Below are 27,339 nucleotides of genomic sequence, written 5' to 3' on the forward strand. Positions count from 1 at the left end.
CAACCTCAGATTCTGGAGCTGGTGTTCTGGCTGATCAACAAATGCCAGGACACTGAGTCACCTCCAGCTGGACGCATGCCCAGGAACACGTGAGGAACCCAGGCCACTACCAGCCACTGTCAGCTGAGACCAGCCTGGGTCACCTTCCCCTGTCCTGCTCAGAGGCAGACCGAAACCTGACAAGCATGTTTTCACCAACCTGAGAGTTTCGGCCTCTCTTTGGGGACTGTTTGTGTTTCAGGTCACGCTGTCAGCTGCCCCCACCCTCATCTTTCCTCTGCCAAAGTGACATTCCCCTGGCTGCCAGGCTTCCAGGAACCTGGCGGTTCCTGTCCTGAGCTGCCCAGTGGGAATCTCCTTTTCCGATTCCAGGAACTTCAATATCCTCTGTTACATTTCAGAACCTCATCATAGCCCAGCAAATGGGAGGTGCAGCCTTCATCTTACAGACACAAGGCCCAGCAAGGGACGGCAACTTGCCCAAGGTCACACAGCAAGTTAGGGGCTAGGATAACCCGAAAACTGACCCCCAGTCCAGCATCCACTTCATCCACCCTCCAAACTCAACCGCCAGACAGGGATCAGACCTGCAGCAATCCCTCCATTCATTCATTAACAAACACAGAAACTTAACTGGCACCAGCTACAGAGGGTTGGCCTTTGACCAAACCCTGCCCATTGCCTGTTTTTGTAAATAAAATTTTGCTGGAACACAGCCACTCCCATCCATCTGCGTTTGTAGTCCACCCTTATCCACAGTTTCCCTTTCCGCGCTTTCAGTATCACAGAGGCATTTTATCATCTTACACTATCACGAGACGAGGAAAGGTGAGTACAGCACAATAGGATATTTTGAGAGACAGACAGACCACATTCACAAAACTTTTATTACCATATATTGTTAGAACTGTTCTATTTTATTATTAGTTATTGTTAATCTCTTCCTGTGCCTGATTTATAAATTAGGTTTTAGCATAGGTATGTATGTAAAGAAAAGAACATAGTATATATAGGGCTTGGTACTATCTGTGGATTCAGGCATCCACTGGGGGTCTTGGAATGTATCCGTGCAGATGAAGAGGAATGATGGTATCGTCTCTGGCTACTTTCTGCTGCAAGGGCAGAGTTCGGCCACAGCAGAGACCATCTGGCCCTCCAGCTTAAAATACTGTACTATGTATCCAGGGCCACATAATGACTTTTTAGACACTTTTGCACCATCATGAGCCCCTTCCTTGTAAAAACACACACACACACACACACACACACACACACATGTACAAACTACATTTTATGACTGTTGGTATAAAGACAAATATAATCCAGACTGAATTGTATTATCTTCTTTTTCTAATGACTTTAAATAAATTAAAACCTTTCAATGGGCCCCTAGAGCTATTATGGACCCTAGGCTCTGCACCCAGCGTGCCTCACGGAGAAGTCGCCACTGAGTTTGTCACACGTTGGGTCCCTCATTGCTGAGAGTAGAGCCCCAGAAAGAGACACCCCGTGTGTAGCCCTCACTGAGGTCCTTACTCCAAAAGCAGGGGGGCAGGGAGACATTTTGATGGCTTGGAAGGAACCATTCAGAGAACAGACAAAATGATTGCTTATATTTCTTAAGATGAAAGTGTTTATTCCTTTTCAAATTCTTATACTTCGCATTTATCAAAATTTTAATTAGTTTTTTGGGATAAATAGTAGATGCACATGGGTTGAAAAACATTTTGAATGTTTCAAATGAGTGCGAAGGAATGTGAATCTCCCTCCCCCCTCTGCATCCCCATCCCTGTGCTACCAGTGGTGTGATTCCTTCCAAGGAAACTGTAGGTATGCAAGAGATGTGTGTACATGGTTCCACCCCCTGCCTTTTTCCCTCTTAAGTCTATATTCTTATGCATAAATTCATCTTGTCTTTGTTGAAGGGCTCCTTAATATTCCATTGAATGAATATACCACAATTAGAACATTTGGGTATTTGCAGTATTTTTCTGTGACAACAGTGGAACTGCCAATGCTTTTGTACAGACCAGCTATACCTGAATATTAGGCAACCTTGTTTTTCTCTCCAAAAAGATCTCTCAGAAAAGAGGGAGTCCCTTTAAATACAAGTTCTGATAAAGGCTCTCCCAGTACCTGGTGCTTTCTGGTTCCTCTGTTTTAAACAAGGAAATACTATTTGCAGAAGACACAATAGCCTGAAATGACCTCAGGGATTTCTAATTTTGGATGTTTATGGTGGACACCCAACAGAACTGGTTGGGGGAAAAAAAGGAGGCAAAGACATTTAACACAGATTTAGTAACTTTTCCTGGGGATATGACTTCACAGTTTCAAGTGTTAAATAACACTGTAAACAAATGTTTTAGGAATTACTTTAGCAAGCAATGCTTTAAAATTAACAACACCCATTCACCAGACCCATTAGGTGAATGACGAGGAAGCTGCAGAGCAGAAGAAGATACTTGGAATCCACTTGTCCAACAAAAAGACTTGTATCCAAAATACATAAGAAACTCCAGCAAGAAAAAAAAAAAAAGCAGATGATCCAAAAGAAAAAAGGATAAAAGACTTGGTCAGCATTTCATTAAAAAAGGATATCCCAAATGACCAATAAACATGAAAACACACTCCATGAGTCATCAGGGAAATGCAAATTAAAACTATAATGCAATACCACTATTTACCCACCAGAAGGGCTAAAATGAAAAAGAAAGACAATATCAAGGGTTGACAAGGGGGTGCAGCAACCAGAACTCTCATACCCTGTTGAGCAGAATACAAATGGCACAATTTCAGAAAACTGTTTGGCATCACCTGTGAAAGCTGAATGCAGGCACCCCTGACTCAGCAGTTCCCCTCTTAGGTATACACTCTACACAAATGCATATATGTATTTATGAAAAAGCATGCATAAGAATATTCATAACAGTTCTGTGTTATGATGATTTATAATAAGAAATATGTATTTGGTCTTCCTCTGTGTTCCCAGCACACGACTTTAAGAATCTTGGAATTTCCAATATGATGAGAGCTAGAAAGTTTTGTTATGTTCATGAGGTGACTTTTGGAAAGCCCCTGTGTAACCTGAGGATGGGGCTGATTGTCACGGGAACCAACCATGTGATTAGAGGGTTGGAACTCGCAATCCCACAATCCCACCCCCTTGACACCCAGTGAAGGGAGAGGGGCTAGAGACTGGGTTCAATCACCAATTGCCAGTGATTTAATCAAGCATGTCTGAAATGATGCCCCCATAAAAACCCAAAAGGATGGGGTTCTGAGAGCTTCCAAGTTGGTGAACACATGAAGGTGCGGGGAGAGTAGTGCACTCACGCGGAAGGTCTATGTCCCTTTTCACATACCCTGCCCTGTGCATCTCTACCAGTGTTCCTGAAAGAGATCCTTTTATAATAGACTGGTAATCTAGTAAGTAAAACACTTCGCTGAGTTCTGTGAGCCACTCCGGCAAATTAATTGAACCCGTGGAAGGGGTGGTTAGAAAATTCCCTGTACAGCCTGTGGGTCAGAAGTAAAGGTGTGGATAAAATTAAAGTTCCTGTGGCCAGGATTCTCACCCAGCCCTGGTTGGCTAGCTCATTACACAGGTGTGGACAATACGTTGCTATTGACTCTATATAAAGAGCTCTGTCCAGTGCTCTGGGCGACATGGTGGCATGACTGCAAGGCTGGAGGAGAGCAGAGCAGAGGCTGGAGTGGTGGAGGCACCGAGGACAGAGATCCAGAGGACGGCTGTGCGGGCAGAGAGGCCCAGAGGCAGAGACAGGCTTGCTGCGTGCAGACTAGCTCTGAGTAAACAGGATTTTAGTGATTGACCTGCCACTGTGGAAATAAAGCTGGGTATAAACCTTTCATCCCAAGAGCATTCTACTGTCATTTCCTTGGTCACATTGAATCCATAGCGAACTTGCCCGGGGCTGAAACCATTGGCAAGACAAAAGGTAACAACTTGAACTTGCAACAGGCATCTGAAGTGGGGGTGGGGAGCAGTTTTGTAGAACCGAGCTCTTAGCCTGTAGGATCTAGTGCTATCTCCAGATAGCGTCAGAATTGACTTAATTGCTTCCTGGTGTTAGAAGAAAACACACATCAGAATTGGCATCAGAATTGCTAAGTACTATTTGTAATAGCCAAAGATTGCAAACAAACCAAGTCTCCACCTACCATACCATGGATAACTGTGGTATGTGCATATAAATACTGCAGGGCAGTGAAAATGAACACACTATAAGTACATGTAATGGCATGGAAGAGTCTCAAAAACACGAGTACAAGAAGCTAGACATAATAAAGGAGTATAGGTTGTATGATTCCGTTTCTAAACCATTCAAAAGTAGGTCAAGCTAGTCCAAAGGTGAGGACAACAGATGAACAGGAAAACAAAATGTGGTATACCCATACACATATCCTTTGATGGAATATTATTCAGCCAAAAAAGGAATGAAGTTCTGACACCTGCTACAATATGGAGGAGCCTTGAAAACATAAGACAGACATGAAAGGCTAAATATTTCATATTGCATTTATATGAAATGCCTAGAAGAGACAAATTCATAGAGCTAGAAAATTATTAGAGGTTACCAGGGCCCAGGGTGATGAGAAAATAATTTACCACCTTAACTGTTTTTAAGTGTACAGTTCAGTGGCATTAAGTACATTCACCTTATTGCGCAACCATTCCACAGTCAATCTCCAGAACTCTCTTCATTTTGTGAAACCGAAACTCTGTGCACATTAAATAAGAACTCATTCCCCCCAGCCTCTGGTAACCACCATTCTGCTTTATGTCTGTATAGTTTGACTTCCCTAGGTATCTTACATAAGTGAAATTATACAGGATCCGTCCTTTTGTTACTAGCTTATTTTCATTTAGCGTAATGTCCTCAAGGTTCAACCAGATGGTAGCATGTGTCAAAATTCCCTTCTTAAAGTCTGAACAAAATTTCATCATGTGTATATATACCATACTTTGCTTATCCATTCATCCTTCAATGGACACTTGGGTTGCTTTCACATTTTAGCTATTGTGAGTAATGCTGTCATAAACATGAGTGTACTAATACCTCTTTGAGACCCTGCATTCAATTCTTTTGGATATATACCTAGAAGTGGAATTGCTTGGTCACACAATAATTCTAACTTTCTTTAGGAACCACCACACTGTTTTCATAGCAGCTGTACCATTTTGCATGCCCACCAACAGTGCACAGAGGTTCTAATTTCTTCACATCTTCAGCAACACTTGTTTTCTGGGTCTTGATACTAACCATCTTAATAGGTGTGATGTTGGTATTTTGCTTTTTATGTCCTTGGGAAATAGAAGATTGTCATATATTCAGGCAATATGCTATTCCCTAACATAGAGATGCAATTATGTGTATCTATGGGATAAATTCCTAGAAGTGAAGTTCCTGGGTCAAAGGATGTGTGCATTTTTTAAATCACCAAATTCCTCCCATAGAGGTTGCCCCACTTCACACTGCCACCAACAGTGTGTCAGAGGGCCCGTTTCTTCACACCTGCACCATCCCAACATGTGATCAAATACGTGCATCTATGCCCTACTAGTGTCCCTGGTCCTGTGTGTGGGAAGTGAAGTCCCTCTGCCCTTTCTTCCAGGCCGTAGGAGCCACACAAAGCCCTTGTTGCGGGTCCCTTATGAGGCCCCTCCAGAGGGTCCTCCCCTCCAGAGAAGCAGCGAAAACAATTTTTCTCAGACAGTAGCTCCCCAGGCTTGGAACTCTTTGGGGCTCCCCATTGCCCATAATTGCGCTGTCTCAACAGAAGTTTGAGACAATGATTTGCTTCTGAAAACCGACAAAAGCAGCTGCTGAGATGCTCCTGTGTCTTAGTTTGGGTTGCCCCAGAAGCCGACTCTGAGGCAAGGATTCCAGGAAAAGTACTGTTGGTGGTCCAGGAACTTTAGTATGGACCAGAAAAGCGTAAGGGGAAAGAAGACAGAAAATAAAGGGCATATTAGCAAGGCAGTTACTACTGCAGCAAGCCGGAGGTTACCCCCCCATGGAGAACTAGGGGAATGGTGCAGAACACCACGTCAGAGTCATGCCCGAGAGGCAAGGAGCTGGGGTACCACGCACCACCTCCCAGCAACAGCTGGTTGAGGGCTGCTCTGGGTTGTGAGTTCTCTGGTTTGCTGTGCGCATGGGCAGTGCTAGAGAAGTTCTCAGGGAAAGAATTTCGGGAGCTGGCAGCTGGGAAGTTGGGCCAGCAAGCCTAGACCAGTAAATATCAGGGTACTGACAGCCTCTGCCACACCTAGTAATTGTGCCTCTCCATTGTGTCTTCTCGAGTGAATAAGAGAGCGGAAGACTTTCAGCTGGTGCAGGGAAATTTGCACCCCAGCAGCTCATCACTTCAGCCACAGTCTTGTGCCTTTCCAGAACCCATTCTGCCTTTTCCTCATACTAGCGTCTGGTCTTTCCTTGGGGGAATCACAGCCAGCAACCCAGCCTCAGTCCCAGGGCTTGGGATGGAGTTGGCTGTGCCCCTGGAGGCAGAGCTGGTCACATGATTCGGGCCTGGCCAATCAGCAGATTGCATCCTGTTGGCAATTGTGATTGGTTCAGAGATGATCACATGATCCAAGTGCCCATCAAAGGTAATCTCCAGACTTTCGGCTGCTACTGGGAAGGCAGAACTCTTTCCTGTGTCTTAGTTTGGGTTGCCCCAGGAGCCGCCTCTGAGGCAAGGATTCCAGGAAAAGTACTGTTGGTGGTCCAGGAACATTAGTATGGACCAGGAAAGCATAAGGGGAAAGAAGACAAAATAAAGGGCATATTAGCAAGACAGTTACGACTGCAGCAAACCGGAGGTTACCCCGCCCCCGTGGAGAACTAGGGGCTGCTGGCCATTCTCTTGCTTCTAGATGGTGTGTGTGTGCTGGTAGGAGCAGTGCTGACTGAGAGCCACCACCGAGAAAAGCTAGCAGAGAGGTGGAGGCTGATTAGTGGTGAGACGTTGAGCCTAAAGTGACATCTACCCCTGGACTGTTCAGATACCAGGGCCAGTAAGTGCCCTCTTTTAGCTTAAGTCAGTTTGATGTGGGCTTCTGTTGCTTACAGTCAATGGAGGGCTGAGCAGTGCACCAAGGCACCTTGACAAGTGTTGTCACTGAGAATAATTGTGGGGCTTTGCTTGCCCACACATTTTGAGGGGATTGTCAATCGGGGCTCCCGGTGGGAGAGGCCCAGATGGGTTGTTTTCCCTGCCGTGGGAATCAGGGCAGCAAAGGTGGGGAACACAGGCTAAGGTGCCCCTTGCCCCCCTCCTTCCTCCACACCCCAACCACGCCAGGCTCCTCCTGCCCTCCCTTGCTCTGGGGCTTGGTCTTGTCCTTCCTGCCTCCGGGATCCTCCCACCTCTCCACTCCAATCTGACCCAGCTCAACTGTACCCTCTTTGTAAAGCCTTCCTGAACAAGAATGACTTCTTCTCTCCTCCTGTGCTCCTACTGTTTGTGCCCTTCTATTTCAAGCAGAGCTTGGTGCTCAATATGATGATTCATTAATTCTTTCAGCAGTTATTTACTGACCATCTTCCATGCTTCCAGCACTGTTTTGTGCATTAGGGAAACAGAGAACAACACAGACAGAAATCTATCTTCCTGGAATTTCCATTTTAATAGGGGAACAGACAGTAAAAATCAATAAATCAGTAAACTACACGTATACCTGAGAGTTAAGTGCTAGAGAGAAAAAACAAGCAGGGAAGGAAATTGAGTGTGTATGTGTGTGTGTGTGCGTGCACATGTACATGCACATACTTTAAATAATGTGGCTAGAGAAAGTCTTTCTGAGAAGGTAACATTTAAGCAAAGGCCTGAAGGAGATTAGGCAGTATCATAGATGGAATGGTAGCCCCCAAAAGATATGTCCACATACTAGTCCCCAGAACCTCTAAGTGTAATCTTATTTGCAAAAGGATTTTTGCAGAACTGTTAGAGAATTAATTCCTGTTGTTAAGCTACCAACTTTGTGGCAATGTATTATGGCAGCCCCTAGGCAACTCATACAGGAGGTAAATCTTGTGGAAATCTGGGGAAGAATACTGCAGGAAGAGAGAATCTCAAGGACACAGGCTCTGAGACAGGGATCACGCTTGGAGGGTTTATGGATTAGCAAGGAGCCAGTGCAGCTGAAGCGCATTGAACGGGGGGCAAGGTAGGAGCTGAGGTCAGAGGCCTAGGGGGCTGGGTCATTGAGTTCATGTGGAGCCTTGTTGACTTTTATCCTGAGTGAAATGAGGATAAAACCATGAGAAGGTTTTGAACAGATGAGGGATGTGATCAGACTTAGAATTTTAAAAAAGGAGTAATGAAGGATGGTAGACAGGTCTCTGTGCTGTGTGGGAGTTACTCTGCGGGCAGCGCGCCAGGCCCTCTGAGGACTTGGCCTGCGTGGGGAAGGAGGGCCGCGGTGCAGGGCTGGAGGAGGGCGCAGAGCAGAGCCTGCGGGGGTCCGGAGCGGCCTGCTCAGGATGTGTCTGGGGGCCGGTAAGGCGCTGCATAGGTTTTGTGGGGCAAGGCGCAGAAATGGGTGCAGGTGCGGGAGGTTTGGGCCGGACTTGGGGGCAGTGCGCATGGGTACCGACGCGCCCCGTCCCAACGCCGGTCTGGACGAGCCCCCCTCGCTGGCTTGTCTCCGTGGCCCTCCGGAGTGCGCGGCTGTGCGGGGCAGGTGGGCTGACCTCTACCTTGGCGGTGAGCTTATATTAAAAAAAAAAAAGGAGTAATGAATGCCTAGCAGCCACCATATCACATCCCAGTTATGTCTGTGTCACTTTGCAGCTAAACTATGAGCAACCTGAGGACAGAGACTATGTCTTAAATTTTTTGCATCCCTAGGGTCCAACACTAGTAATGAAAGAGCTCTTGCAAATCAATAAGAAAAAGACTGAAAGAACAAGCAAAAGAAAAATGCAAGTGTTTAACAAACATAAGAAGAGACTGGCTCAGTTGCATTTCTAAATATTTATCCAAGGAAATGAAAACGTGTTTGTAAAAAGTCTTGCATGTGAATGTTCACAGCAGCTTTATGCATAACTAAGTAAAAACCTTCAGCAGCCCAGGTATACATCAACAAGAGAATGTATAACCCATACAAAAGATATTCATTTGGATATCCATATAAGGAAACTATTTGTATATCTACATAACGGAGCACTACTCAACAATAAAAAGTATTAACTATTGTAATGATACAGATAAATCTCACAGACATAATATTGAATGAAAAGATCCAGACACAAAGAAATACACATTGTATGAAACCATTTATAGCACATTCCAGAATAGACAAAACTATGATGAGAACATAAGAATCATGATTGCCTCTGAAGGAGAGGGGCAGAGACTGACTTCGTTAGGGACAAGAGGGAGTTTTCTGGGGGTCATATTTCTATGCCATGCTAAAGGGCTGGGTCACACTCCAAAGGACCAAATGATACACTTAAGATTTTTGCATTACCATATGTATATTTTACATAAAGGAGAAAAAAAAACTGCAAACAAACACTGAACTCCAGTAACTGACATACATGTTCCAGCGTTTAGGGAGGAAGTGTGCTGCTATCCCTAACCTACTGTGAAATGTGTCAAAAAATAAGGCTGGCTGGCTGGATAGATCAGTGTGTGCTAAAGCAAGCCTCCGTAAGTGTTAGTTGCAGAAGCTACGAGGTGGGTATTTGGGAGTTCATTGTATAATTCTTTTTGTTTTTCTGTATGTTGAAAGTTTTCATAATAAAATGTTTTGAGAGGGAAAGAGGCCGAATGATCAGAGATATGCAAATTATGAGACTCTTCCACCCACTGGATCAAATTACAATGCTATGATCTTGCAAGCACTGGATTGCCAAAAATATTCAAGACTAGGGATACCCAGTACACACAAGAGTGTGAGGATTCTCGTATAGTATAGATGGAGAGGACTGGCGTGGTACCCCTGAGAAAGGCATCAGCCCTGACACCCCGCATGCTTCCTTCCTGTTCTGAGTGTCTGTCCTTTACATACAATGTATACAGTGTTGTATCCTGTTTTCCTCTCAGCATTAGATCATTAACATTTCCCCATTAAAAACTCTTTGTAAACATTGTACTTAAAAGAGGCCTTACAGAATTTGTTTTGTTTTGTTTTGTTTTGTTTACAAACCTCATTGTAGGGAAATTAGAATGTTCAGAAAAGAACAAAGAAGAAAATAAAAATCCCCTGAAACGCAGCCAGTGTGACATCTTGCTGGCCCTCCTCCCTGTTGCTTCTGTGCACATGCATAGGCACGCACACATTCACACAGATTTCTATGTTTGTGTGTATTTTAACAAAACAAGGATCCTATGGGACATCAGTCCCGTTTGTTACTTGATTTTCATAGTTAAAATTCTTCTGAGACATGGTTTTACAGGTTGCCTCATTCTCTAATGAGGGGCCACGTTATTTCTCCATTGTTGGGGTCCAGGTAGGGTCAGCCTAGTATACTTGCTATGCCCTTGTGGAGCACAGGGCAGGGACAGGCCCACTGATGCAGACAGTAGAGGTGTTCAGGCCCCTGGCATCATAAGGCCTGGCAGAAGTACCCCTGATCCTGGGGGGCCCTGGCCTAGCTGCCCCAGCAGCCCCCTCCTGCCTGGTGCCAAGCTCAGCTGGGATCCAAGCCCGTAATCACTCTCCTCTCGGGGATCTGCTGCCTGTCCTGGCTTGTTCTGGCCTGGCCTGAGTTGCCTCAACTGGGTCACGTCGGGTGGGGCCGAGCCCTGAGTGCCCTGAGGATTGTGGGAAGAGCCGGGCATCTGGGGCTAGCAGTCAAGGGAGTCTTGGGCAAAGCTTTTGGCCCAAGAAGCATCCTCAGTTCAGCCGTCAGCTGGGAGGAAACCCCAGCACCCCAGGCCTCATTGTGTTGTCAGGATTTCCCGTTTCCTGACCGCCTAACCTATTTATGGGGCACAATGGCTGCATCCCTGGGGAGGCCCCTACTGTACTCGGCCCATTCTCCACAGGCCTGTGCATTTGGCCTACGCACCATATCACAGTCCAGCTTGGGCTTACCTTGGGGGCAGAGACAGTAAATGGGTGTCACCTCACACACTAATTCAGTAGCTGGGGGAGGATACTGAGGCTCAGCCAGAGTGTGACAGTCCATCAGTCATGCCTGCCTTGTGGTGCTGAGTGACAGGAGCTTACCGTGATGGCAATCCTCTTCTCCGCCCCAACCGCAAGTCTCATCCCTCTCCCTCCCAGGCCTTCCCCTCCAGCCGAAGGGTCACTCCCTCCCTTGAATATGCCCTGCCTTTTCTGGCCTACAGGCCTTTGCGCCTGTCATTCCTCTGGCCTCTTATGTCCATCCCTCATCCCCGGCAATTAAATCAGGCAAGATTTATCAAATGAAGCAGACCCTATTCAGCACAGCAATTCTTACTCAACCTTCAAGGCCCCAGGCAAATGTCACCTCTTCAGGAGCGCTCTCCTGTACCCCCAAGACTAGGCCACAGCCCCCACCCAGCCCTGATACCATTCTACAGGACAGGCCACCGGGTCAATTTTGTAGGTATCTTAAGCCAAGCTCCCCCAAAGCAGGGCCTGAAAGGGGAATTCTTGTGCAGGTGGTTTACTGAGAGTCTCAACCCATACAAAGTGAGGGAGGCAGAACAGGGCAGAGGAAGAAGCTGCGCTAGACTGCTTGGTTGGGGGAGAAATCTTGCATCAACCAAACTCCACAGGGAGTTCCAGAGAGTAAATGACACCAAGAAGTTGTGGACTCCAGAGCGAGGGGCCCAGGCTGCTATTTGCCACACTGCTCATAACCCCCCGGGGAATCTCCAGGTAATGCAGAGCCCACAAGCCAAGGGCAGCCTCTGGGGGAGGTGTGCTGAGGGCAGCCACCAGCTCAGTGCTGAGGAAGGGGCTGGGCGGACGGAAGAGCACCTGCCTCGGGGAGTGTCCAGCACCCCCACTAAGGGCTGCCCAGGGTGGGTGTGGCGCTGAGGCACCACAGAGCTCAGAACTAGGCGCCAAAGAGCACCCAGTTAGCATCTGACAGATTAAGCTGAGCCCAGGGGGCAGCAGCTGCAGGACTGGAGGTGGCTAACTCCCCGGCCTGAGCCCAGGGTGGTGGGGGCTACCCCACCCCAGTGCCTTCCCAGCAGGCCTGCTGGCTATGCCCCCGGGTCCATCTCCTGGCTGTGTCCCATTCTCCCACCTCTTGGTCATGTTAGCCCAGCTGTGTATCGAGCAGGCTCTGGGAAGGCTGCAGGCCTCTGTGTTAAGAGTGTTCTGGACCTTTCCCTGGCCCTGTCCACCTTCCACTCTTCTCTCTGCCTTGGGCATCATTACTACACAAGTCACCTCTAGACTGGCAAGCAGCTCCCCAATTGCCTCCTCTTCCTAGAAGCCTCCTTGACTTGCCCTGCCCAGCCAAGGGACCTTTCAGCTCCACTCCCCACCCTAATGACAGCTTTTGGACTTCCATGATAGGGGATAGTTTGTGCAGGAACCTAGATACTAGAAGCTTCAAAATAGCCTTTCTAAAAGGAGTTTGCTTAGATGACCCATGTTTACAACCATGCCTCATCAAAAGTAGACAGATCTGCTTTGGTGAAAGGTGGTGAGGCTGGCCTGCCCAGGTGGTGGCTGCGCTGGCTCATGATGGCCTGTGACAGGCGGTGGCAGCAATATCCTCTGATACCCTCAGTGTGGCACCAGTTGGCTGTCATGGGCTTGGATGGGAGACCACTGTTGAGAGGCTGCACACAGCAAAGTGAGTAGATACATTGGCCTAAGCTTTGCTTTTTGTGCTCACTGTGCTCATGTGAAGTCAGGTCTCTAAAATTTAGAAATATGTTTAATCATGGAAATGGGAACTGAATGGTAACAAATCTATTCTTCGGAAACTCATTTAACCCCCAAGACCTGTGTTAGTGTATGGCACTTAGTAAATGGTAATGGATGGGTGGATGGACATGTAAATGCATGGATGGATGGATGAATGGATGGGTGGATGTGAATGAATGAAAAAATACCTGTTTTCCAAATGGAGAAACTGGAATTCCAAGAGGTAGTGTCACTTGCTCAAGGTCACAAGAAGTGGCAGAATCAGGATTCCATTTCAGTTTTATTACTCCAGAGCCAAAACAAATAGGCCACAATGAATTTGGGTCCTTACCTCTTCTTAGGTCACCCCAACCCTACAATTTGGGGGGCGTCTCAATATGGAAAGAGGAGAAGAGGGTTAGCAGGCCTCTGGAGAAGGGGAGTGGTGGATTGGACCCAGGACAAAGGTGATGTTAGGGAGTGGGGCACAGTTCTTGCTGCTTCCGGCCCCCTGATTGGGGGGTGCCTCCAGCTCCACCAATCAAGGGGCTGGTCCCTGAGGCCTAGGTCATCCAGCCAAAAGGCCTTGGTGTTTACACCAGTATGGGGGTTCAGGGTGCAGAGGTGGAGTCTGGGGAAGGTCTGGGTCCTTCCTCTGAGCCAACTCTGGAGGAGGGGCTCCTGCCCAGGAAAGGGGTGTCAGAAGCCTCAGTCTGCATCCCTCACCCACGGGGCCACTGTTTGGGAAGGGCAGGGAAATTGTGGTGGGCTCTGGGCCAGGCAGAAGGGAGAGAGGAAGGGGAGTGTGCTTGTGCTGATGGCTCCTCCAGGAGCCCCTTCAGTTCTTTCCTGGAGGAAGGAAGAAAGAACAGCCTACTGCCTGGATGAGCAGGCAGGAAGTTGGAACCCCGGCCCTGCCCCAATGTGCTTTGCACCCCGAGAAGCTGGGCTGCTGGGCCTCAGGCTTCTCCCTGGGAAGCAGTGACAGTAGTGACACCTGCCTCTGTGGTTACTACAGGGGCAGCCAGTATCCAGGGGGCTTGGGGACATATTTCTGCCCCTCCCATCTTGGCTTCTGTGACCCTCACGTCTACCCCATTAGGGAAGCAGGGCAAGTGCCATGCCCCTATTTCAGAAGACAAAACGGAGGTTCCAGGTGGTCAGCTCAGGCTTGTTTCTTTCCCCGTTGACGCACCCTGCCCCACCCCCTTGGCTGCAGGTCAATGGCCAGGCTCCCTCCATATCCCACCTGCACTTGGGCTGCACCCTCACACATGCTCCCCTGTCCCCTGTCCCCTCTGCAGGGCTGCCTGGGCTCGGCCAGGGCTCAGGGTGGGAGCTGGGAGCGCAACATGGTTTATCCAGCTGCTGGCCTTCTGCCAGAAAGTGAGGGCGGAGGGAGTTGGGGGAGGGATGAGGAGTGGGGGTGAAGTGGAGGAGGCGGTGCCTGCTGTCTGTTCCATGGGAGGATTAGTTTTTCCCTGGAAACACTAGGTGGACTCCTGTCTTCCTCCCCTCCCCCGCAGCTGCTTTTCCTGGAACAGAGGCTGAGGGTGGAGGGAAGGTCCTGAGGCCCACCTGGACCCGGACACTGAGTGACTTCACCAGCCCAGCTGTGGCTCCTCCGCGTGCCCCCCGCCCCAGCCCATCATGGAAACCAGGCCCCTCACAGAGGGAAACCGAGGCAGAGGGTCAGAAAACCACCTTCCGCCGGGATGCAGTCCACATTCTTAAGGGGTCATGGTGGCCAGGTCCCTGGCTCAGGAAGGCCAGGGCTCCGGCGAGGGGCCGCTCCCCCGGCGGGCTTGCTGCACTGCTTCATCAAGAAGTTGCTGCTTACGTCCCACCGGCTCACTTCCGTTTCCCCGTCCTCCTCTGTGGTAGCATCTGCCGTGCCCCTCCTGCCTCCGTGGCCAGCGAGTCCTGGGGCCTGGGGAGGGCAGCGGGAGGTCCCTGGCTGGCAGGGACTGGGGAGTCCCGAGCCTTGTCACGGCTCTGCTTCCTGCCCTACATCCTTCCTTCCCCACCTCCCCTTCCCCTCCCCCTCTGTCTAGGCGCCTCTCCCTGGCAGGCTCTCCTGCCCGCTGTCCCGGCTTCTCCCCTTGCTGCACGCTCCGCTCCCCGTCATTCCCTCTGGCTTCTGCTCCCCTTCCTTTCTTCCTCCCTAGCTGTCTGGGCCCACCTCATGTCCACCCGCCCACTTCACCAGCTCCTCACCCCGCCTCTCCCCCAGGGCTCCCAGCCCTCCTGGTGGCGCCCCAGCTCTTGTCTTACCCAAGCCAGAACCCAGGGTGCTGTCCTGAGTTCCTCCTATTTACTCAATCCTTCGCCCCGACAGTGACCAGGCCATCACCTCCTCACCTGCCCCAGGTCCCCTCTCTGCTCTTGTCCCCCCTGCTCCTTGACCTACCTCCTGGCTTCTCTCTTTCCCCACAGTCCCCTGCCTCCGTGGGCTCACTCCAGACCCCTGTGAGTGACCCCATGGCTGTCCTGCTGAAGTCCCTCCACTGAACCTTTGCACCTGCTGACCCTCCACCTGGAAAGCCACGGGGCCCCCAGATCATCTTCCACAACACTCTCTTACCAGGAGCCTGCACCCCGCCCCCCCGCTGCGCCACCCAGGCTCCCCTCCACTCCACTTTCACAGTCTCCATGTGGTCCCTTGTCGGCCCCGTTTCCTGCCTGGCTCCCTCTAAAGGCAGGTGTCTGCCCAAACTGCAGTGCAAGAGGCCTGATGTGGGCTTCAAGGGAGAAATCCAGGTAAAAACCAGCCAGGAGGGACCCTAACAGACCGAGAGGAGGCCAGTGGAGGCAAAACCCTGAAACAGCAAAGCTGGTGGGGGGGTCTTGGAAGCTAAAAGCCCTAGTCCTTCACTTTACAGCTGGTGAGTAGGGGCTCCCACCGTGGGGCCTCAGTTAGGCACCCCCAGACTCAGCCGTGAAGGGCTTTTTGCTCTTGGGCCTTCCTGTGCCCAGGTGCCTGTGGCTGGTCAGTGCCATCCCGGCAGGCAGCCCTGCAGCCCAGCAGACTGCAAATCTTTTAACTGCCTGGCCTGGTCCCAGTCTTGCCCATACTTAAAAGGGAAGGACAAGAATCTTCCAGCACCCGACCCCTCTGCCTGCCGGTCGAGGTGGCTGGCGCAGCAGAAGAGAAAGGGGTCTTTATGCCCACAGGCAGGAGGGCACCAATTCCCCTCCTAGTCCCCCTACAATGCCCTCTGGTGAAAGGAGCCTTTGTGATGCTCCCCGAGACTGGCCAGAGCAGACACAGAGCCCTCCCCAAGTAGGCAGGCAGCTGGTGGGGGGCTGTCACCGGTGGGGGTCACAGGCCACAGTGGGAGAGGCCTCTGGGCCCAAGGACCTGAGGAAGAGACCATGTGATGGCAGGAAAGGACAAAGGACACTCTCCAGCTGCAGCATGCGGAAGTGGATCAGATGCCACATCCTGTGTCCACACAGGCCCTGACCTTTCACGGCTGCCCAGGAGCAACACCCTGGAGTGGATCACAGAGAAGGAAGAGACCCCATCTCGCTGACCGCACCCCCACCTGCTGTACCCCTCACCTGCTTTGTTTTCACGGCTTCCTGAATCACTCGGTGCCCCACCCAGGGACTCGGCCATGCCGTTCCTTCCATCCAGAATGCTCTTCCCTGAGAGTCTGCGCTGCCCGTCACCTTCCCAAAGGGGCCTGCTCTGAGATTCCTTTATCAGCCCCCTCACCATCTAGCCCACTGTGTCATTTACTGTGCCTGTACTTTTTTGTCAGTCTCCCCAGCTAGAATGGAAGTTCAGCGAGGGGTCTTACATTCACTGTTTTCATTTATCTCATGTCCCAGTGCCCAACACACAACAGGTACACAGCAGTGAATGTTTCTTTGAATGAATGAATAGACCACTTCATTTCACTGAATAGGCCGTTTTCATGTTATTGATCCTTTCTCCTATCCGGAGAGGCAGGCACACAGTGGTTCTCCATTCAAGAACCGAGGGCTCTTTCTCAAGCTACGCTGTGAGAAAGACATCGAATTGGGATTCAGATTCAAGGCTAGCTGACCCCAAAAGCCAGGCGTGTAACCAATGCTCCCTACCTCTCTGTGCCAACCCCCCCATGCACCAGGCCCCCTGCCTGGCAGGACCCCAAGGTGAGAAGAGCTTAGCCTTTAGGGAATGTTTCTGAGGGTGCCCTGCAGAGGCATCTCTGAAATCCAGGCGGCCTGATCCCTCCCCTTCAGGTTGGATGGGACCCAATGCCAAGTCCTCGGGTAGAGCTTCCTCCCTGTGAGAATGGGAATGGGGGGAGGGGCAGCTCCACCTGACCCCTACACTTCACCCCTGCCAGTCTGACACTGCCCAGCTCTGTCTCAGCAGGGAGGTTCCTCTGGAACCTTAGCGCTCAACCCCCTTTACCCCCACCCCCATAAAGTGGGGCACTAACACCTGCCCAGCAGGTGCATCTGTAAAGAGCACAGGGGAGAATGTGCAGGAGTGAGCTTCCGGGACCCAGACTGCAAGGCCACAGATAGAAGCATGACCCTCACCTCTCTGCAAAGGCCTGAAGCTGGCAGGAAGCTGGGGATGGGAAGGACGCCAGAGAAAGTCTTGGTCCCCTTCGGCCCCAGCTGGAGGAAAAGGCTGAGCAAGGGGCTGCCAAAGGTGTGAGTCAGCCGCCCCTGAAAAGTTAGGCAGCCCACAGCATGGTAGGGGGCGGAGGGCCAGGGGGTCCGGGTCCTCCTCCATAGGTAAGGAATGTGGGGAGGGTCTCCCCAGGGAAGAGCAAAGCCACCCAGGCCAGGAGCCATTGCAGTCCATCTCTTCCAAACCTAATCCAAGGGCCTGGATGCCAACAGCACCTGCTAGACCACACTGGTCCCTGGAAAGGGGGCTTCCTTGCAAAGGCCAAACTTGAGACTGCCTGCCCCCTCCCCTCAGACTGCCTTCATGCCCCTCTCCATCCTGCTGCCCCATTCCCACCAGCCCATAGTGTCCCCCAGGGCCCCCAGAGCCAGGGACAGGGCTGGAGGGAACTGCAAGCTGGCCCCTTCGCTGTGCAGAGGGGTATGGTCCCAGGGTAGGAGCAGTGAGCTGGCACTTGGCTCTGCTCCAAGGACCAGTTACTCCCATACAGTCCTGGGTTGGAGGCTCTGGCGCAGGCTCTGACCTGGGAGTGGGGACCCCATCCAGTGCCCGCCCCCACCCCATGATCCAGCCACATAGAACTTCTTGCAGTTCCCCAAACTAGCCGGGCTCACCCAGCCTCCAGGCCCTGGCCTGCTGTTCTTTCTGCCTAGAAAGTTGCTCCCCCTTTCCCCCAGGAACTGGTCCTCATCCCTCAGCTCTTAGAACAGGCAGTGGACATGGCTTCCTCCAGGGAGGGCTCCCTCCCTCCTGTCCCCAGGAAGCCAGAGTTATAAGGCCCTCTCTGGACTCAAACCCCTATAGAAGCCCCTCCGTGAGACCGTGGGTCAGGCCCAGCTGCCAGCACACAGCGGGGACTCTGTGCCAATCCAGGAGGGGCCTGTGAATGAAGCACAAGGAGCTCCCATGGTGGGGGGACTCCTGGATGGGGACAGGCCTCAGGGGCCTCTGCCTCCTCCCTCCCACTTCCCTGGCCACTGCAGGTGGCTGGGGAGCTGGAGGGAGGCCAGGGTCTCTCCCTGTGGTTGCCTCTCTCCTGTAGGGCTGACTCCACTCCTGCCCCGTTGGGCTGATTTCTCACTTCTCTAGCCCCTGTTGCTAACTGCACCCCTCTGTATTTCCCTTTTCAGATTCCTGAGGGATCTGCTGGCCTTGTCTTGGGTCACTGACCAGTCTGAGAATTCATCATTTAATCATCACCAGCCAGGGGCCCAGGTCAGGTCCACACCCTGGGGAGCCAAAGACTCACTCAAAAACTCATTCATTTACTCAGTTATTCATTTAAAAAATTGCTCTGAGCCCCAAACCTGTGCTGGGCACTCTCCTAGGTGCTGGGAACACAGCAGGGAAGAAAGCACACGTGGGCTCTGTCCTCTCAGGGCGCACTGTCCAGGGGCTCTTCTCTCCTCCCCGTATTTCTGGGAGCCTCTGTCTCCCTCCGTGGTGAAGATTTCTTCATTTCTCCTCTCTTCCCCATGCAGCCCCTCCTGGTACCCCCCATGCAGGCAGACACACTGCTAGCTAGGGCCCAGGAGGGAGGCCAACCACGATGACACCTGTGCAGATGAGGAAATGAGGACTGTCACCATGACAACCCTCACGGTGTTGCGTCCTGCTCCTATCAAGGCCCCTTCATCCTCTCAGTGACTCCCCCTCACAGACTATGAGATGCATGTCACCTTTTCAACCCCTGTTTCTGTGAAAGGGGAAGGCTCAGTGAGGGTAACTGCACCCTGAGTCCCCAGGGCAGGTGAGCAGTTGAACCAGCATTCAAACCCATGCAGGCATGCCTCTTCAGGGAAGGGCTCAGCCACTGGCCACTTGGCTTTTCTGGGCCCTGGGTGGTCGCATCCATTCTTCTCATTGCCCTACAATGACCCCACAGGCAGGAAGGGCCCATGCATCCAAAGTGCATGTTCTTCACCAAACTTGCTCCTGTTGGGAGGGAGGGCCTGCCTGCAGTGGGGGGACAGTGACCACAGGCTGCCCGGCCAGCCCAGTCCCTTACTGGTGGCTCATTCAAGGAGAGACGCCCCAGTCCCAGTCACCTCTTTTCCCTCCCCGCTGTTGCCAGTGGCACAGGGGCCAATATGGGGAGGCTGTGCCCACCTTCCCAGCCCCGACTCCCAGCCAACCCCGAATGTACTCAGGACCCCAGCACTGTTGTCTGCAACCTCCCTCTCAGGTCTGTTTGCTCCCTGACCCCTCACTGTCCTCTACAGCCCCCATCCGGGTGAGGACAGTGTCCTTCCCCCCATTACCCTCTACAGATCATTGTGTGGGTTGCCCTCCCGGTCAGGCCCAGCTCCGGTGCTGCTTGCCCACTCCATTGCCAGGCCCCAGCAGGGCCATCCATGTCTCCTGGTCAGAAGAGTGCCCAACTCAAAATAACTAGTTCCCTTCCTGCCAACACAACTGTCTTTCCCGGGGAAGACAACAGCTGCAAGGATTAGGGACGGGGAACAGAATCAGAAAACCCCCCACCCACGGCCCCACAGCCAGGCCTAAACCGACAGAGCTGAAGGCTGGGCAGTGGGCCCCGGGTGAGGAGCCTGCCCCACCTCAGCATCCGGGGTTGCCTTGCTCCCTGGAATAAAGTCTTCCTCCCCAGGAGGCTGGGGTGAAAGAGGGGAGAAGGGCAGCCACCTCGCCCAGCCCAGCACCCCAGGCTGGCCCACCTGTGGCCAGAACAGGGCCTGCCTGCAAGCTCAAGGTCACTGTGTGGAGGGCAGATGTCAAGGACCTGCACACTCTCGCTATAACCAGAAGCTGGGGTCACCGGTCAGGGCCTTTGCTCCTGCTGTTCCTCCGCCTGGCTGCCCATCCCCTCACAGCCTGGGGTTCACACCTCCTAGCCCCCCAGAGGTCTCCTCCACAGAGCCTTCCTCGGTCCCCTCCCCCCTCTAACAAAACTCAAAGGCTGGAAATTACACCATTTGACTGACCCACATCCTCTCTAATGGTGTGTCTCCTGGGAAGACTCCTGGTGAGGAGGACTCGCCAGCCCCAGCTGGAGGAGGCGGGGTGGGGGTGGGGGGCTCCTTTGGATCCCAGAGTTGAAGTGACCGGCCAGGCCTCACCCTGAACAGTGCCGCCTCCCCCAGGGCGAGCTCAGGCTGAAGGACAGGGGGAGATGAGGCTGGGCAGGGGAGGGACCCTGAGGGAGCTAGCTCTGTGTCCCCAGGGCGGGATTACCACAGCAGCGTCCCGACTCCCGGACTCGCTACCCTCAGGCCTGCGCCTTTCTGGGCGGCTCCTCTGCCGAGCTGGGATCTGGCCCAGACGGCCACTCCGCCCTGGGGCCACTCAGTCCACCTCACCCTCCTCCCACCTGCCGGCACCTCCTCCCTCTGCAGACCCCCCACCCCCATCCCTGTCATCCTTTCCGGGGGCAGCTTGACTGATCGTCGTTTTCCCCTCCAGGTCTTGGTCACAAGGGCTCTCAAGGCCGCATTTTCAGTCTCCCACCCCCCATCTCCCCTCCCCCCTTCCCCATCCCCACCGCTAAGCAAACATCAGGGCTGGCATGTCAACACGGCCTTCATCTGGCTGGCCTCTCTTTAACTCTCACCCTTCACCTTTTCCTTTCCACCTCATCCTTTTAACTTTTAAGAACATCTTACATTACATGTATTTCTGGTAAACAACCATATATAATTTTGGAACAGAGAGGCGATATATGTTAATGAGTAATATTACGTGCTCTCTCCTTTGTGCTGAATTATCCTTTCCTCTCCTTGCCAGTAGGCACTTAGAGTCTGAGAAGCAGGAGGTACTGAAAGGGAGGGGCTGGGTATGCTTCTAGCACCTGTGTCCTCGCACCCAGGTTTGGTGATCACCGCTACCTAGAGAACCGTCCCCCAAACTTCTTGGCTTCAAACAGCCACCATTCTGTTTGCTCCTGACTCTTCCAACCGGGCTGAGCTCTCTGTGCAGTTCCCCAGCTGGTCTTGCTGGCGACCAGCTGGGCAGATTCACTCAGCTAGAAGCTGAGGCCTCCCGCTCCTTCCCCACATGCCTCGCCACTTGGTCACCTGTCTCACCTGAGGGTTTCAGCCCTGGGCAAGTCCAGTCTGGATCTGGTAGGACTGAAAAATGACAACGGCCTGTCCTTGGGGTAAAAGGGTTTATACCCAGCTTAATTCTCATGGAAGCAGGTTAAGTGCTAGAATCCTGTCCACCTCTGGACAAGTCTGCATGCAGCAAGTTGGCCTCTGCCTCTGGGCCTCTCTACCAGCCTCGCAGCCCCAGAGCCCTGGGCAGAGCTCTTTATATAGAGTCAATAATAACTTACTGCCCACACATGTGCAAGCCTGAGCCTGTGAGCACTGCACAAGCCACTGCTTGTAGGCAAGCAGACCAGGGTCAGGTGAGAATCCTTCCATTTTCTGTACCTCACCCAACATGATCACACCAGCAGAGGAACCTAGAACCAAGTGTGCCCAACAGTTAAAAAGCAGAAGCTCCTAGGCTTCTTTAAGGCTTCAGCTTGGACTGGCACAGCATCCCCTGTGCCACATTCTGTAGGTAAAGAGTTGCAGGGCCCACACTACACACAGAGGCAACGTTTCTTGGAGGCCACCAAATTAACAGGCCGTAACAACAAACAGGGGAAACATTGGAAACAGCACATGAAAAATTGTAACAGTGGTAATTTCAGGTAGTGGGAACATGGGTACTTTGTACTTTTATATTTTAACATTTGAAAAAAAAAGAAAGAAACGGTGGGAAATAAAGGGAGACTGAGAGGGAGCCTGAAGTTCTCCTTTCTGAGCAGAGCTGTCCCAGGCAGCTGTCACAGCAGGTCCCCTGGATCCCCAGGGAGTTAGGGGCTTATAGCCTTGCTGGGTCCTCATGTGGGAGGGGGCAGCGAGGCAGTCCCTGATGCCAGGGCCTATCCCTCTGGCAAATGGGCTGAGCCTCACATTTACAACAGGTGTGACTTTTAGACTTGAGAAGTGTGTGAATGAGGTTACATGGTGGCCAATGCATCCTCTGTCAGGAGTGAAAGATGAGGCTTATCACCCTTAGTGTTTTCTATTTATTCTGTGGTCCCTTGTGGCTCAAAGGGTGTCAATGGACCAGCACATTAGCACAACTTGTGAGCTATTAGAAATGTAGAATCTAACCTGCTGAATCAGAATGTGCATTTTAACATAATCCCTAGATTATTCCTATGCACATCAATGTTTGAGAAGCCTGATCAGATCCATTTTTAAAGACATGACTATACTATACTGAATGAATTTTTTCCTTTTGGTGGTGGTAGTGAGATAAGTCTTGTTTAATGCAAGCAATTAAACATCATTGTCCAATCAAAATGTCTTATATCTGCATTGCCCAGAATGATAGCCATTAGCTACATATAGCTACAGAGCACTTGAAATTGGCTAGTAAGATAGAAGAACTGAACTTTTTAAAATTAAACTATCATTGATATACATACAGTCTTATGAAGGTTTCATATGAACATTGTGGTTTCAACATTCATCCATATTATCAAGTCCTTACTGGCACCCCCCACGACATTGCAGTCACTGTCCATCAGCGCAGTAAGATGCTATAGAGTCATTACTTGTCTTCTCTGTGCTATACTGCCTTCCCCGTGACCTACCTATATTGTGTGTGCTAATTATAGTGCCCTTCATCCCCTTCTCCCTCCCTCCAAACCCACCCTCCCCAGCAGCCCCTTTCCTTTGGTGACTGCTAGTCCCTAGAAGAACTGAATTTTAAGTTTAATTTAAATTTAAATTTGATTTAAATTGCCATAGGTGGCTAGTGGTTATCATATTAGCATGAATATCAGATCCACTTCTTTTTTAGAAGCCTACAAACCTAGAAAATTGTAGCCTGGCTCCCTTCTCCATCTCCAAGAGGATTTGCACAGCTCTGAACTCATTTTTACAGGGTGACATTGTGATATAAAAGAAATATATTTTTTGGTCTTTGGCCTGGTTCCTGACACAGAGCTCCTAAATCCCTTAGAATTTCCTGGGTGGTAGGAGTGTCTTTTGTTCTAATGAAGCAACTCTTGGTGGGCTCCTGGATGGCTTCAGGCAGGGGGCTGGTCACCTGCCATAAGCATGGAAATTTCATCTCCACCTCTTCATCCTCTGGAAAGGGAAAAGGGGCTAGAGATTGAGTTAATCATTGATCATGCCTAAATGATGACGGCTTCATAAAATTCCCTGAAGTACGTGGTTGGGAGAGCTTCTGGGCTGGTAAACTCATCCAGGCACAGGAGGAGTGGTGCACCCCAGCTCCACAGGGACAGAAACTCAGGACCCCTATGTATCTGTTCATCTGTATTCTTTATTATGTAATAAACTGGTAAATGTGTTTCCTTGAGTTTTGTGAGCCATTATAGCAAATTATCAAACCTGGGGAGGGGTTCCTGGGAACCCCAACTGGTAACCCAGTCAGAACTGTGGGTAACTGGGGACCCACTACTTGCAGCTGGCATCTGAGGTGGGTGGGCAGTCTTGAGGGACTGAGCCCTTAACCTGTACGACCTGATGCGACCTCCAGGTAGGTAGCATCAGAACTGAACTGAATTGTAGGACACCCAGCTGGTATTGGAGACTTGGTAAGTGTGGAAAAACTCCACACAGCTGGTGTCAGATGTCTCAGGTGAGTAGAGGAAGAAACAAAAGGTTTCCTTCCACAGATGAGGCAGGAAAGGTGGTGTCTCTAAGGTTCCTGGAGCTCCAATGGGAGGGCAGGGTGGCAGGCACCATGGGTAAGCTCAGCCTCCTGGGGAATGGGTGGTGCCCTGAGGCACCTGCAGGCCTCAACAGCTTCCTCAGGCAAGCTGATGCCCACATCCCAAGGGAAAAGCCAGGGGCCCCTCTGGGGCTCAGCTGCTTAAGGAAGCTCCTACTTCTTCATTCCCCTTATTTGAGGCTGTGGGGATTTTCTGGGGCTGAGGAGCTGGAGGCAGGGACTGGTAAGGATCCCTGGGTATAAAGCATCTCCCCTCCCCAACCCCTCTGCCAGCACACTGACCAAAGTGAGTGCGACCTCTAGGAATCTCTACTCCCTGTAATTAATACAAGGATATCACAAATACCTCTTCATGGGTGAAATAAGCCTAAAATATGTGACTGGCCAGAAACATTATCTAGGTACCTCGGCCCCACTAAAGTGGGGCCTAGGAATTAGGCAAGCCCAGCCATCTAAGACCTTCAGAAGGTTTGAGTCTGGAACTCCTACAGGAGCTGCGGCTCATCCCTCTCCCCAACCTGCACACACTCGGCAGAAGATCCCCATGTGACCGCTTTCTAAGTGCGACCCTACTGTCCCCACATCCTCACATTCCCCCAAGTACATCAAAGAGAGTGAGGAGACACTTCGCCGAGCTGGAGGTGGGTGGCATGAATCTTTCCTGCATGCTCACTAGCCAGTTTTGTGCTTGGGGTTTGAGATTTGCTCTCACCGCACACCACCTGGCAGCCAGCCTGCAGGGAGAGAGGTCCACAGCCTTCCCCGACCCCTGACAGTGGTGACTGGAGAGTCACCAAGAATCTGACATGTTGGCTTATGTCTGTTTCTAGTACCACAGAGAGAGGTCCCAGGCTTGGAAGGATGCGTTAGGGTTCAAGTAAACATGAGTCTTGGAGGAAGAGAGGCAGCCTTAGAAGGTGACTTGGACACCAAAGGCTAGTGTGTGGGCCGATTCTGCTGTACTTAGTGATTTTACTGTGTTCCCTCCCGAACACCAGGAGGAGTCATAGCTGAAGACTTTATGAAAGAAAGAGTTGGGGGAAACCCAGGTGATGGGGGAACTCATGAGAGCCTTTGCTAATATTTATTACAGTGGTGCAGTGCGACAGCAGCGGCCTCAGCGACATTTCACAGCCTTCTAATGTGGGCTTCTGCCCAGTGCATTTCCCTATCTTACCCCTTTCATACTGTTTTGCTTTACTTCAGACACCATGGATACCAAAATGCACCATTTTTCCAAGGCTTATGCTCCATCCAGATGGTCAATGCCTTACAGATTTACAGTTTGGAGTCTCTCAATTGCAGCCCAGAGGCACTCATGGTTTTCATTGCAGGACTCTGTATTTTCAGGTTATGGAAAAGGTACAGAGATGTAAGTCACACACTGCAATTTTGTGTAAAGGGATCTTACAGTTTTGGGAGGTTTGCTGTCTGCAGAGGTGCCTGGGGTGGGGTTGCTTCCTGCCGTCCCTTCCCCACCAGTGTCTGGCCGCCCTACACTCAGAGGTATCACGTCAGCTCTTGCCGGCTCCAACTTGGAGCAGTTTCTCCTGTGACAGAAACACCAAAACTCACCAGGGGAAGGTGTTAGCATGCAGATTTCTGGGCCAGATATAGATCTCCAGAGAGAAAGTATGCATTTTAATAAGCTAGATGCCAAGAACCTGCCAGGGCTAAGTAATCTAAATTTGACTTTCAACTGAGAAATAGAATATATTCAACTGAATGGAAACACTACCCAGGTTAGGAAATAAAGCACTGGTGGTCCTTGGAAGCCCCCTGAAGTGCCTCTTTCATTGAATGTGTTCTCCCCAGCCCCCTTACCTCTAGCTAAGGCACACCCCTGACTTTTGAGATAATCAATCTCCTGCTTGTCACTATAGATCATCATTTATAAATGCATCCTAATATATATTGTTCTGCCTAGTTAAAAATCATATAGAAATGTAATCATCTTTACTATATCATGCCTTGCAGCTTTCACTCTGCATCAGTTTTACGGTTCCCACATGCTGTTGCACCTAACAGTAATCTGTCCCTTTTTATTCCACTTTGTGAAGATAACACAGCTGATCTAATCTGTTGTTCATGGACATCTCCTCCAGCCCAGCGCTGAGAAAAGTTTCACACGTTTTATCAACAGGCTAATTTTGTTGAGGAGGGAACAGTGGGCCAAAGAAGTCAAGTGATCTAAGAGCCCAGTCCAGGAGTTAGCTTGAGTTTGAAACCTGCTTCCACCATCAGAGGTATCACTGTGTGAGTTTAATCTCTGTGCCTTGGTTCTATAAAATGATATTCTACTCACACCTGTAAAATGAGAATAACAGTTCCTCTTTCAGTGCTGTGATAATTCAGTAAAATAAGTATGTGTAAAGTAGCTAACATTTCATCTGGCCCAAATATTTCCAGTTCAGCTCTGGGACTTCCATCTTCATATTCTTTGTAGTTTGAATTTCCCATAAGCATAAGATCCAGTAGTCAACACAAACCTTTGCCCAATAGCTCTTAAGCTTCAGCCTCAGGCCCTGCAGTTCAATGACTTGAATCTAGGAGGCAACGAACCAGGTGAGGCCTCACTGCAAAGGCACAGCTGAGGCTAGTTCTTGAGCTCCCTTGAGCACCTGGCTCAGCCACCCAAGTGGACATTACCTGATCTCTCAATGCCCCCCACAAAATGGGCACAGCCAGGACACAGGAGGCAGGGGGATGTCAACATAAGGGAGCACAGGGATGGCATGGGACTCCATCAGGTGATCTGGGTCCTCATTCCACCCACACCCCTGCCACCATTAAAGGGGCTAGCCTGTGTCTCTCTGGGTTATAGCGTCCTCATCAGTACAATAGGGGAGGAGAGGGCTTGGACAGGAACCCCAAGATCTTTCTCAGTGAACTTCCTGACACTTGAGGCTTTTGGCTAAAGTTGCTGAGCTGCTGGGGAAATCGGCCTGGGAGTTATTCTCTGGCATACTTGCCTCCTTGGGAGAAATGCCCCAGGAGAGGCCTGGACTTGGTGGGGTCAGTTTTTGGCCTGGCTGCAGGGAAAGTAGTCCATGGGCCTGCAGGGTTCTCGTGGATCTGCTCTCCCCCAGATGAGCCCTGTTGGGAATGGTTGAATGCCTGTCACCTGAAGTTCATGCCAATT

The 27,339-nt window shown here is 50.9% G+C and overlaps 1 long non-coding RNA gene across 1 annotated transcript; it reads left to right on the top strand.

Moving 5' to 3' along the window:
- Positions 1-26,720, top strand: LOC118918635 (uncharacterized). The gene is made up of 3 exons (XR_005027210.2): positions 1-828; positions 25,404-25,569; positions 26,258-26,720. It is a non-coding gene; the product is annotated as an uncharacterized LOC118918635 (long non-coding RNA).
- The last annotated feature ends 619 nt before the right edge of the window (positions 26,721-27,339 follow it).

This window comes from Manis pentadactyla, chromosome 15 (genome assembly GCF_030020395.1).
Source record: "Manis pentadactyla isolate mManPen7 chromosome 15, mManPen7.hap1, whole genome shotgun sequence".
In the NCBI taxonomy this organism is placed as follows: Eukaryota; Metazoa; Chordata; class Mammalia; order Pholidota; family Manidae; genus Manis; species Manis pentadactyla.